We start from the raw sequence: 12,500 nt of genomic DNA on the forward strand, positions 1-12,500 counted from the left end.
TACCATTACCCCTACCCGGCAGCCAGGGGTAGTACCCGTAACCCTCATTGGTACTCCGGGGTAGTACCAGTACCCCCACCCTTCAGCCAGGGGTAGTACCCGTAACCCCCACCTGTACTCTTTGGTAGTACCCGTATACCCCCGCCCGGTACTCCGGGGCAGTACCCGCATACCCCCGCCCGGTACTCCGGGGAAGTACCCATATACCTCCGCCCGGTACTCCGGGGCAGTACCCGCATACCCCCGCCCGGTACTCCGGGGAAGTACCCATATACCTCCACCCGGTACTCCGGGGCAGTACCCGCATACCCCCGCCCGGTACTCCGGGGCAGCACCCCTATGCCCCCGCCCGGTACTCCGGGGCAGTACCCGTATGCCCCCGCCCGGTACTCCGGGGTACTACCCGTAACCCCCACCTGTACTCCTTGGTAGTACCCGTATACCCCCGCCCGGTACTCCGGGGCAGTACCCGTGTACCCCCGCCAGTACTCCGGGGCAGTACCCATATACCTCCACCCGGTACTCCGGGGCAGTACCCGCATACCCCCGCCCGGTACTCCGGGGCAGTACCGGTACCCCCGCCCGGTACTCCGGGGTACTACCCGTAACCCGCACCTGTACTCCTTCCTTGGTAGTACCCGTATACCCCCGCCCGGTACTCCGGGGCAGTACCCGCATACCCCCGCCCGGTACTCCGGGGCAGTACCGGTACCCCCGCCCAGTACTCCGGGGTGCTACCCGTAACCCCCACCTGTACTCCTTCCTTGGTTGTACCCGTATACCCCCGCCCGGTACTCCGGGGCAGTACCCGCATACCCCCGCCCGGTACTCCGGGGCAGTACCGGTACCCCCGCCCGGTACTCCGGGGTGCTACCCGTAACCCCCACCTGTACTCCTTCCTTGGTAGTACCCGTATACCCCCGCCCGGTACTCCGGGGCAGTACCCGCATACCCCCGCCCGGTACTCCGGGGAAGTACCCATATACCTCCACCCGGTACTCCGGGGCAGTACCCGCATACCCCCGCCCGGTACTCTGGGGCAGTACCCGTATGCCCCCGCCCGGTACTCCGGGGTACTACCCGTAACCCCCACCTGTGCTCCTTCGTAGTACCCGTATACCCCCGTCCTGTACTCCTTGGTAGTACCCGTATACCGCCGCCCGGTACCCCGGGGTAGTACCCGTGTACCCCCGTCAGTACTCCGGGGCAGTACCGGTACCCCCGCCCGGTACGCCGGGGGAAAAACTGCTGTCCCTACGGGCGCGCGAGTTTAGACCCAGCCTTCCTACCCGACCCTCCGCCTTACGCCCGGTGTCCCCAGGCGACGTTCCGGGATAGAACCCGTTCCCCCACCAGTACTCTGGGCCCGTGGCGGAACCCTTTGTGATGCGCCGGAGTTCTACCTGCTGTCCCTACGGGCACGCGGCGATGGATCCCGGCCCCCCATCCTGACCCTCCAGGGTAGGCCCGGCCACCCTACCTGACCCTCCGGGGTCAGCCCGGTATCCCTACCCGACGCTCCGGGGTAGGCCTGGCGCCCCTACCTCATCCTCCGGGGTAGTACCCGTACCCCTACCGGTGCTCCGGGATACACCTGCTGTCCCTACAGGCGCTCCGGGGTAGGCCCGGCCACCCTACCTGACCCTCTGGGGTCAGCCCGGTGTCCCTACCCGACGCTCCGGGGTACGCCTGGCGCCCCTACCTCATGCTCCGGGGTAGTACCGGTACCCCTACCGGTGCTCCGGGGTACACCTGCTGTCCCTACAGGCGCTCCGGGGTAGGCCCGGCCACCCTACCTGACCCTCCGGGGTCAGCCCGGTATCCCTACCCGACGCTCCGGGGTAGGCCTGGCGCCCCTACCTCATCCTCCGGGGTAGTGCCGGTACCCCTGCCGGTGCTCCGGGGTACACCTGCGGTCCCTACAGGCGCTCCGGGGTAGGCCCAGCCACCCTACCTGACCCTCTGGGGTCAGCCCGGTATCCCTACCCGACGCTCCGGGGTAGGCCTGGCGCCCCTACCTCATCCTCCGGGGTAGTACCCGTACCCCTACCGGTGCTCCGGGATACACCTGCTGTCCCTACAGGCGCTCCGGGGTAGGCCCGGCCACCCTACCTGACCCTCCGGGGTCAGCCCGGTGTCCCTACCCGACGCTCCGGGGTACGCCTGGCGCCCCTACCTCATGCTCCGGGGTAGTGCCGGTACCCCTACCGGTGCTCCGGGGTACACCTGCGGTCCCTACAGGCGCTCCGGGGTAGGCCCGGCCACCCTACCTGACCCTCCGGGGTCAGCCCGGTATCCCTACCCGACGCTCCGGGGTAGGCCTGGCGCCCCTACCTCATCCTCCGGGGTAGTGCCGGTACCCCTGCCGGTGCTCCGGGGTACACCTGCGGTCCCTACAGGCGCTCCGGGGTAGGCCCGGCCACCCTACCTGACCCTCCGGGGTCAGCCCGGTATCCCTACCCGACGCTCCGGGGTAGGCCTGGCGCCCCTACCTCATCCTCCGGGGTAGTACCCGTACCCCTACCGGTGCTCCGGGATACACCTGCGGTCCCTACAGGCGCTCCGGGGTAGGCCCGGCCACCCTACCTGACCCTCTGGGGTCAGCCCGGTGTCCCTACCCGACGCTCCGGGGTAGGCCTGGCGCCCCTACCTCATCCTCCGGGGTAGTGCCGGTACCCCTGCCGGTGCTCCGGGGTACACCTGCGGTCCCTACAGGCGCTCCGGGGTAGGCCCGGCCACCCTACCTGACCCTCCGGGGTCAGCCCGGTATCCCTACCCGACGCTCCGGGGTAGGCCTGGCGCCCCTACCTCATCCTCCGGGGTAGTGCCGGTACCCCTGCCGGTGCTCCGGGGTACACCTGCGGTCCCTACAGGCGCTCCGGGGTAGGCCCGGCCACCCTACCTGACCCTCCGGGGTCAGCCCGGTATCCCTACCCGACGCTCCGGGGTAGGCCTGGCGCCCCTACCTCATCCTCCGGGGTAGTGCCGGTACCCCTGCCGGTGCTCCGGGGTACACCTGCGGTCCCTACAGGCGCTCCGGGGTAGGCCCGGCCACCCTACCTGACCCTCCGGGGTCAGCCCGGTATCCCTACCCGACGCTCCGGGGTACGCCTGGCGCCCCTACCTCATCCTCCGGGGTAGTGCCGGTACCCCTGCCGGTGCTCCGGGGTACACCTGCGGTCCCTACAGGCGCTCCGGGGTAGGCCCGGCCACCCTACCTGACCCTCCGGGGTCAGCCCGGTATCCCTACCCGACGCTCCGGGGTAGGCCTGGCGCCCCTACCTCATCCTCCGGGGTAGTGCCGGTACCCCTGCCGGTGCTCCGGGGTACACCTGCGGTCCCTACAGGCGCTCCGGGGTAGGCCCGGCCACCCTACCTGACCCTCCGGGGTCAGCCCGGTATCCCTACCCGACGCTCCGGGGTAGGCCTGGCGCCCCTACCTCATCCTCCGGGGTAGTGCCGGTACCCCTGCCGGTGCTCCGGGGTACACCTGCGGTCCCTACAGGCGCTCCGGGGTAGGCCCGGCCACCCTACCTGACCCTCTGGGGTCAGCCCGGTGTCCCTACCCGACGCTCCGGGGTAGGCCTGGCGCCCCTACCTCATCCTCCGGGGTAGTGCCGGTACCCCTGCCGGTGCTCCGGGGTACACCTGCGGTCCCTACAGGCGCTCCGGGGTAGGCCCGGCCACCCTACCTGACCCTCCGGGGTCAGCCCGGTATCCCTACCCGACGCTCCGGGGTAGGCCTGGCGCCCCTACCTCATCCTCCGGGGTAGTGCCGGTACCCCTGCCGGTGCTCCGGGGTACACCTGCGGTCCCTACAGGCGCTCCGGGGTAGGCCCGGCCACCCTACCTGACCCTCTGGGGTCAGCCCGGTGTCCCTACCCGACGCTCCGGGGTAGGCCTGGCGCCCCTACCTCATCCTCCGGGGTAGTGCCGGTACCCCTGCCGGTGCTCCGGGGTACACCTGCGGTCCCTACAGGCGCTCCGGGGTAGGCCCGGCCACCCTACCTGACCCTCCGGGGTCAGCCCGGTATCCCTACCCGACGCTCCGGGGTAGGCCTGGCGCCCCTACCTCATCCTCCGGGGTAGTGCCGGTACCCCTGCCGGTGCTCCGGGGTACACCTGCGGTCCCTACAGGCGCTCCGGGGTAGGCCCGGCCACCCTACCTGACCCTCCGGGGTCAGCCCGGTGTCCCTACCCGACGCTCCGGGGTAGGCCTGGCGCCCCTACCTCATCCTCCGGGGTAGTGCCGGTACCCCTGCCGGTGCTCCGGGGTACACCTGCGGTCCCTACAGGCGCTCCGGGGTAGGCCCGGCCACCCTACCTGACCCTCCGGGGTCAGCCCGGTGTCCCTACCCGACGCTCCGGGGTAGGCCTGGCGCCCCTACCTCATCCTCCGGGGTAGTGCCGGTACCCCTGCCGGTGCTCCGGGGTACACCTGCGGTCCCTACAGGCGCTCCGGGGTAGGCCCGGCCACCCTACCTGACCCTCTGGGGTCATCCCGGTGTCCCTACCCGACGCTCCGGGGTAGGCCTGGCGCCCCTACCTCATCCTCCGGGGTAGTGCTGGTACCCCTACCGGTGCTCCGGGGTACACCTGCGGTCCCTACAGGCGCTCCGGGGTAGGCCCGGCCACCCTACCTGACTTTCTGGGGGTCAGCCCGGTATCCCTACCTGATGCTCCGGGGTAGTCCTGGCCTCCTTACCTGTGTCTCCGGGTAAACCTGGCCACGCTGCAGGGTCGGCCTGCACTCCCTGGCCGCGCTACGGGCCGGTCCTGATTAGTGTATTAAGACCGCTCCGCGATTCCACTTTCTTAAAATTTATTGTGTCTGACAGCTTGTCTTTTACCACGCACGCAGGCAGGCAGGCAGGCAGGCAGGCACGCGTCAAAAACGTGAGAGCAAAGCGTTACCCACAGTCGGAGTACTTTATCGGTAACGACTTCTTCGGGAAGAGGCGCCGACGCTGCTCTCTCGTCTCTGTACGAGTCGGTGGCCGTCCGGGTACCGCGTGGCACCGTTGGCGTGGGATCCGCTCCTAAACGAATACAGAAGAATCGATACGCTATGAATCGTCATCGATTGAAGTTATTAACAGTTGACGAGCGATGCTGGATTGTATCGTTTATGGAGCGTCACCTACCGACTGATTTAGCGCTACGCGGTAATACGCTTTCTGGCAGTTCCTTAAATAACAAAACTCATTCGTTCACGCACGCTAGGTGTGCGTCCCTTCGTTAATAGCCGGAGAAGGAATACGTACGTACGTACGTACGTACCTACCAGCGGATCGTCACGGATTGAATATGACTCGATTAGTAGTCACCAGTATTATAAATTACCGACTCCTAAAGTCTGATTGCGGCACTCCTTTAGGACCTTGCGACGCTCTTGGTTAACGTTAGCGTTCTCCGGCCCCTGCGTTATCGCGCATTAACTGTTCATTGGCCTCCGAGGGACGGCGGTCTCGCAGGCCTCTGAAGAAAGCCAGTCGGCTGCCTGACAAGCGGTCCCTGTGGCCGAGGCCGACTTAGCCGAGCATCCTCGGAGACGACGAGCTCGCGTGGCCGCCGTGCCGGCTGACCGGCCCACCCCGGGGCCGTTTCCCCCCCGCTCCCGTCGCCGAAGGAGCGCGCCCCCCGCCACCGCCTAAGGCCGCTGGGACCTTCCTCACCGCTCGAACGCATCCCGCCGGCGACGGAGCCGCTGATGCCCCTCTGTCGGAAGCGCGGCGCGCCTCTCCGGCAGCCCTGGCTGGGGCCCTGGAGCCCCAGGTCTCTGCCCAGGCCGAGGCACGCGGCTGCTGCTTTGCCAGGGACGGGTCCGACCGGGAGCCGAGCGCATCGCCCGTAGGCAGGCACGGGCGCAGGCCGGACGTCGAAGCGGCCGACCACCCGGGCTGTAACAGAGAAAGCGGCGTTAGCGACACCGTTACAAATCTTTCTCATTTCCACCTGCGTGCGCGCCCGCACCCCGCCAAAACAGGCCCCCGGCCCGAACGCCCACCGCCTGCTGCTGCAGCCGCTCACCCGCCCTTAGACACACGCACGCGCACGCACGCACTGCCCCCCCCCATTCGAGTCCCCGCCCCAAACACCTCCCGCCCGCCACCGCACCCACTCGCACGGGGCTACACACGTGCGCACCCCCCCCCCCGCAACCGGCCCCCCCCAGCCCAAACCCTCCACCCGCTGCCCCGCTCACAGTCGTGCGCTCAAAACGCACACGCGCGCAGCCCCCCCCCCCCCCCGCCCGAAACAGGGCCCCGGGCCGACACCCCCCACCCCCGTCACCCCGGGCCCGCCGCTGCACGCACACACACACCGCCCCCCCGCCCTCCCGCCACGCAGTTCGCGCCGAGCCTGGCTGCCCCTGCTCCCCCCTTCCGCCACCAGGCTTGCCGCCCCCGGTGGTGGAAGGCGGGAGACTTTAGGACCCTGCGGCGTCCCTGCCGGCTCCGTGCCCGGGCGGGAGAGGGGAGCCCCCCCGGTGCCCTGCCGTCTCTAAACCCCAGCTGCCGAGTCCCTATCCTGCCGCACCCGTGGCCCCGCTCCCGCCTTTCTTTCTCAGCCAGCCACGCACTCGCCCTGCTCCACTCCCGCCCGCCCCCGCCGCGGGGGGAAAACTAAAGGACCGGGGGGGTGGGACGGGGACGGGGACGGGGGAGAGAAGTAAAAAAAATAAAACTCCAACCGATCCAAACAGAAGCCTTCTCCGAAAAGACACACCGTCCCCCCTCGCCAGCCTGCCTCTGCGCCAGGCTCCCCGCCTGCTCGCCAGCCGCTCTCGCCCTGCTCCACTCCCGCCCGCCCCCGCCGCGGGGGGAAAACTAAACGACCGGGGGGGGGGGGGACGGGGACGGGGACGGGGACGGGGGAGAGAAGTAAAAAAAATAAAACTCCAACCGATCCAAACAGAAGCCTTCTCCGAAAAGACACACCGTCCCCCCTCGCCAGCCTGCCTCTGCGCCAGGCTCCCCGCCTGCTCGCCAGCCGCTCTCGCCCTGCTCCATTCCTGCCCGCCCCCGCCGCGGGGGGAAAACTAAACGACCGGGGGGGGGGGGGACGGGGACGGGGACGGGGACGGGGGAGAGAAGTAAAAAAAATAAAACTCCAACCGATCCAAACAGAAGCCTTCTCCGAAAAGACACACCGTCCCCCCTCGCCAGCCTGCCTCTGCGCCAGGCTCCCCGCCTGCTCGCCAGCCGCTCTCGCCCTGCTCCACTCCTGCCCGCCCCCGCCGCGGGGGGAAAACTAAACGACCGGGGGGGGGGGGACGGGGACGGGGACGGGGACGGGGGAGAGAAGTAAAAAAAATAAAACTCCAACCGATCCAAACAGAAGCCTTCTCCGAAAAGACACACCGTCCCCCCTCGCCAGCCTACCTCTGCGCCAGGCTCCCCGCCTGCTCGCCAGCCGCTCTCGCCCCCCCTCTTTTCTAGCCTCCTTTCCCCGCCGCTGCTGCCGCCGCGACTGAGCAGCAGACCGTTGCCGTGGCGGGAAACACCACAGTTTCCGGGGGCCCCGTTGCCGGGCTGCAGACCACCCCACCCAGCCACCCGCCCCCCAACCCCCCGTCTCCAGGGCGCCGGAAAGTCTGTGATCGGGTGGGGCCGGGGGAGGGGGGGGGGGGGGGGGGCTGCACCTACTGGCCTGCAGGTCCGGGACTGCAGCGCGGGGAGGGAGGGGGAGCACACCGGTGCAGGGGTGCGTGTAGCTGTGTGTGCCTGCGTCGCGTTCTGTGTGTGTGTGTGTGTGTGTGTGTGCGCGCGCCTCTGAGCGCGCGTGTGTCACCGGGGGGGGGGGGGTGGCAGTGCCTGCAGGATCGCAGATATGTATTTTAAAGTATTTATTTTATGAAAAAAAAGGAAAACGTCAAAAAAACACCAAAAAAAAACAGGCGGGGGGGGGGAGAAAAATTAAAAACAACCCCCCAAAAAAAGCCCAAGACCGCAAAAACCAAAACCAAAAGTCGGCGAGCACCCAGCAGCGCCGGGACCCGAACCTGAACCTGGCAAGGGGCTACCAGTCCTGAAGGCACCCAGTGAACAGCGAACTCGCGCCGGGGAGCCGGGCAGTTTGTGCCGGGGGCTGCCACCTCTGCCCGGACCCCGCCGACAGAATATGGTTGGGGGGGGGGGGGGCAGCAGCGGAGCAGAGGGGCTGGCTGGTGTGGTGAAGCTGGCAAGTGCCTGGCAGCCACCGGCTCGGAATAGGTGCGTGCACGTGCATGAGAACGACGAGGGTGGGGGGGGGGGGTGTGTGTGTCAGGAAACAAAAATTATTTTGAAAACTGGTTGTCGTTAATATTGTATTAATATTTCCCGCCGGAATCAATAAAGGTGAAATAACTCTTGCATCAGACAGTACGTTTAAACGTGCTCCCTTGGTGTAGAAGTGGTTCAAACTCGGGAAGGGGAGGGGGAAAGAAATGCCGTCCGGGAGAACCGGGAGAGGGTGGCCCTTTTAATCAGATTTGCTAAAATCTCAAAAGAAAGGAAAAAAAAAAAAAAACCGAAAAAAACGAACCAAAAACAGGCGCACCTGCCCCCCCCGCCCCCCCCCGCCCAAGGGGCACCGAACGGCTGCCAGGTCTACCCGGCTCCGCGGGCGGCCGCCAGGTCTACCCGGCTCCGGAGGCCGGCGCGGCCGCCGGCGGCGCCCGGAGGACGCGGGGTGTCGCTGCCGCAGCGGCCGGTGAAAAGGGCCGCCAGGTCTACCCGGCTCCGCGGGCGGCCGCCAGGTCTACCCGGCTCCGGAGGCCGGCGCGGCCGCCGGCGGCGCCCGGAGGACGCGGGGTGTCGCTGCCGCAGCGGCCGGTGAAAAGGGCCGCCAGGTCTACCCGGCTCCGCGGGCGGCCGCCAGGTCTACCCGGCTCCGGAGGCCGGCGCGGCCGCCGGCGGCGCCCGGAGGACGCGGGGTGTCGCTGCCGCAGCGGCCGGTGAAAAGGGCCGCCAGGTCTACCCGGCTCCGCGGGCGGCCGCCAGGTCTACCCGGCTCCGGAGGCCGGCGCGGCCGCCGGCGGCGCCCGGAGGACGCGGGGTGTCGCTGCCGCAGCGGCCGGTGAAAAGGGCTGCCAGGTCTACCCGGCTCCGCGGGCGGCCGCCAGGTCTACCCGGCTCCGGAGGCCGGCGCGGCCGCCGGCGGCGCCCGGAGGACGCGGGGTGTCGCTGCCGCAGCGGCCGGTGAAAAGAGCCGCCAGGTCTACCCGGCTCCGCGGGCGGCCGCCAGGTCTACCCGGCTCCGGAGGCCGGCGCGGCCGCCGGCGGCGCCCGGAGGACGCGGGGTGTCGCTGCCGCAGCGGCCGGTGAAAAGAGCCGCCAGGTCTACCCGGCTCCGCGGGCGGCCGCCAGGTCTACCCGGCTCCGGAGGCCGGCGCGGCCGCCGGCGGCGCCCGGAGGACGCGGGGTGTCGCTGCCGCAGCGGCCGGTGAAAAGAGCCGCCAGGTCTACCCGGCTCCGGCGGGACTTAGCCGCATTTCGGGGGCGGGGAGGTAGACCTGATAGCCCCGCCACTTTCTCGGAGCTGGCCAAGGGGTCGCTGTTTTTCGCTGCCTCCAGTTACGTCATCGTAAAAGTCGGTGTCATTGGCGGGTCTCCCCGGTGGGCAGGGACGGCACTCTTGGAGCCGGCCGGGGGCGGGGACGTGATCTCCCGTACTATAGGAGGTAGTGGTGACTCGTGCACGGAGCAGCGCTAGTGAGCGGCTGCAAGGCTTACGGCTCAGCCGGCGAAGTGGAGCGCTGGGCGGCCGTTGTGGTGGTGGTTTTGCCTGGTGGTTCGGCTCGTTTTCTGTCTGTTCGGCCGGTTGGTCTCTCCCGGTGTTTTCCAAGTAAGCCAGCCGGGCGCCTGCGAGGGTCTGGCAGGCTGGCGGTGGCTGTTGACCCGAGTGGTGCGAGAGGTGCAAAGGTGGATTCCGCAGGGCATAGCCCGGTGGCCGGCGGCGGCCACCGGCACTCGAACGCTGGAAGACCGGGTGGAGCCGAGCCTGCCTCGGCTTTCCCCCGGCCCCGGAGGGCCCGATGATGGCAAAGGTGGAGCGCTGGTATATGCGAGGGCAGCTGCCCGTGAGCATCCAGCCCGCCGCGGCTGCCGCCGCCTCCTGAGGGCCTGGTGATGGGCGGGCGAGGTGGCGGCACCTCGTCCTTTGACTCTGGCCTTAAGCTGGAGCGGGCAGAGCGGCAGCCGGTCCCGGTGGCTGGCAGCTGGATGCAGACGGCTGGGGGTTCTCGTGCGTGCCGCAGCTTCCCCCCAGCCCCCGAGGGCCCGATGATGGCACAGGTGAGAGGCCGCAGCGCCTCGTCCTGTTTTTGCCGGCATGAGCCACGCGTGGGCGGCCTGTGGTGTCCGGCCTGCCCCGGCTTGCCTGGTTGCAGGAGGGCTCGGTGGAAAGGTCTGCAGCGCTGTACCGGGTTTAGAGGTGGCGGCACCTCATCGCGTTTTCTCCGGCCTTAAGCTGGAGCCCATGCACGAATTGGGCAGAGTGCAAGCGGCAGCCGGTCCCGGTGGCTGGCAGCCGGATGCAGACGGCTGGGGGTTCTCGTGCGTGCCGCAGCTTCCCCCCAGCCCCCGAGGGCCCGATGATGGCACAGGTGAGAGGCCGCAGCGCCTCGTCCTGTTTCTGCCGGCATGAGCCACGCGTGGGCGGCCTGTGGTGTCCGGCCTGCCCCGGCTTGCCTGGTTGCAGGAGGGCTCGGTGGAAAGGTCTGCAGCGCTGTACCGGGTTAGAGGTGGCGGCACCTCATCGCGTTTTCTCCGGCCTTAAGCTGGAGCCCATGCACGAATTGGGCAGAGTGCAAGCGGCAGCCGGTCCCGGTGGCTGGCAGCCGGATGCAGACGGCTGGGGGTTCTCGTGCGTGCCGCAGCTTCCCCCCAGCCCCCAAGGGCCCGATGATGGCACAGGTGAGAGGCCGCAGCGCCTCGTCCTGTTTCTGCCGGCATGAGCCACGCGTGGGCGGCCTGTGGTGTCCGGCCTGCCCCGGCTTGCCTGGTTGCAGGAGGGCTCGGTGGAAAGGTCTGCAGCGCTGTACCGGGTTAGAGGTGGCGGCACCTCATCGCGTTTTCTCCGGCCTTAAGCTGGAGCCCGCGAAGCGGGAAGAAAAGTGCGGCTGTACCTGGTGGCTGGCAAGTCGAACGCAGGCGGCTGGGGTTGTCTCGCTTCTGTGGCATTCCCCCAGGCCCCGAACACCCGTGCGCGGCATGGGTCCAGGTGCCTTTTTTTTCCCCGACGGCAAGCGGTTGCCTGTGGGGCGGGCAAAGACCGGCAGCCGGTGGCGGTTGCCGGCACTCGAACGCTGGAGGAGCTGGGGCAGTTGAGCCTGCTGTGGCCATCCCCCGGTCCCGTTACCTTCCTCAAGGGAATCGTTGTCTGGAGCCGGGTGGCCCGTGGCACCTCCCGCTCCACGATTTGACTGATCCAGACCCACAGGCAGCGCCCGCTGAGGCGTCCTCGGGTGCGTCGGAGAGCCTCCACGGCGGGCCGGCTCTGCCGGTGTTCAGGCCGTTGGAGCACCTCTCGCAGGCGTTGCCCTCACTCGCACGCAGAGCCCCCGCACCTGCCGTCCGCCCCCGGTTGGCGACGGGTGCGAGTGGCCGTCGCTGTCCCAGGACTCGTGGCCGTGGGGCCTCCGCTCCTTCCTCCGTTCCCTTCCCTTACTGATCGATGAGGCGTTTAGGGCGCGTCGGAGGGGCTTCCCGGCGGGCCGGCTCTGCCGGTGTTCAGGCCGGCGTTGCACCTCTCCGCAGACGTTGCCCTCTCACTCGCACGCAGAGCCCCCGCACCTGCCGTCCGCCCCCGGTTGGCGATGGGTGCGAGTGGCCGTCGCTGTCCCAGGACTCGTGGCCGTGGGGCCTCCGCTCCTTCCTCCGTTCCCTTCCCTTACTGATCGATGAGGCGTTTAGGGCGCGTCGGAGGGGCTTCCCGGCGGGCCGGCTCTGCCGGTGTTCAGGCCGGCGTTGCACCTCTCCGCAGACGTTGCCCTCTCACTCGCACGCAGAGCCCCCGCACCTGCCGTCCGCCCCCGGTTGGCGATGGGTGCGAGTGGCCGTCGCTGTCCCAGGACTCGTGGCCGTGGGGCCTCCGCTCCTTCCTCCGTTCCCTTCCCTTACTGATCGATGAGGCGTTTAGGGCGCGTCGGAGGGGCTTCCCGGCGGGCCGGCTCTGCCGGTGTTCAGGCCGGTGTTGCACCTCTCCGCAGACGTTGCCCTCTCACTCGCACGCAGAGCCCCCGCACCTGCCGTCCGCCCCCGGCTGGCGATGGGTGCGAGTGGCCGTCGCTGTCCCAGGACTCGTGGCCGTGGGGCCTCCGCTCCTTCCTCCTTTCCCTTCCCTTACTGATCGATGAGGCCTTTCGGGTCGCGTCGGAGAGGGCCCTCGGCGGGCCGGCTCTTCTGTGCTCCCCGTAATAGGGAGTCACGGCAGTGTCCGGTGTTCAGGCAGGGTGGTCTCCTTTCCAATTCGCTTCCCGTTGCATGCGAAGTGGTGTCCTGCACCCCCCCCGA

The sequence above is a fragment of the Buteo buteo genome, unplaced genomic scaffold (genome assembly GCF_964188355.1).
Source record: "Buteo buteo unplaced genomic scaffold, bButBut1.hap1.1 HAP1_SCAFFOLD_413, whole genome shotgun sequence".
NCBI lineage: Eukaryota > Metazoa > Chordata > Aves > Accipitriformes > Accipitridae > Buteo > Buteo buteo.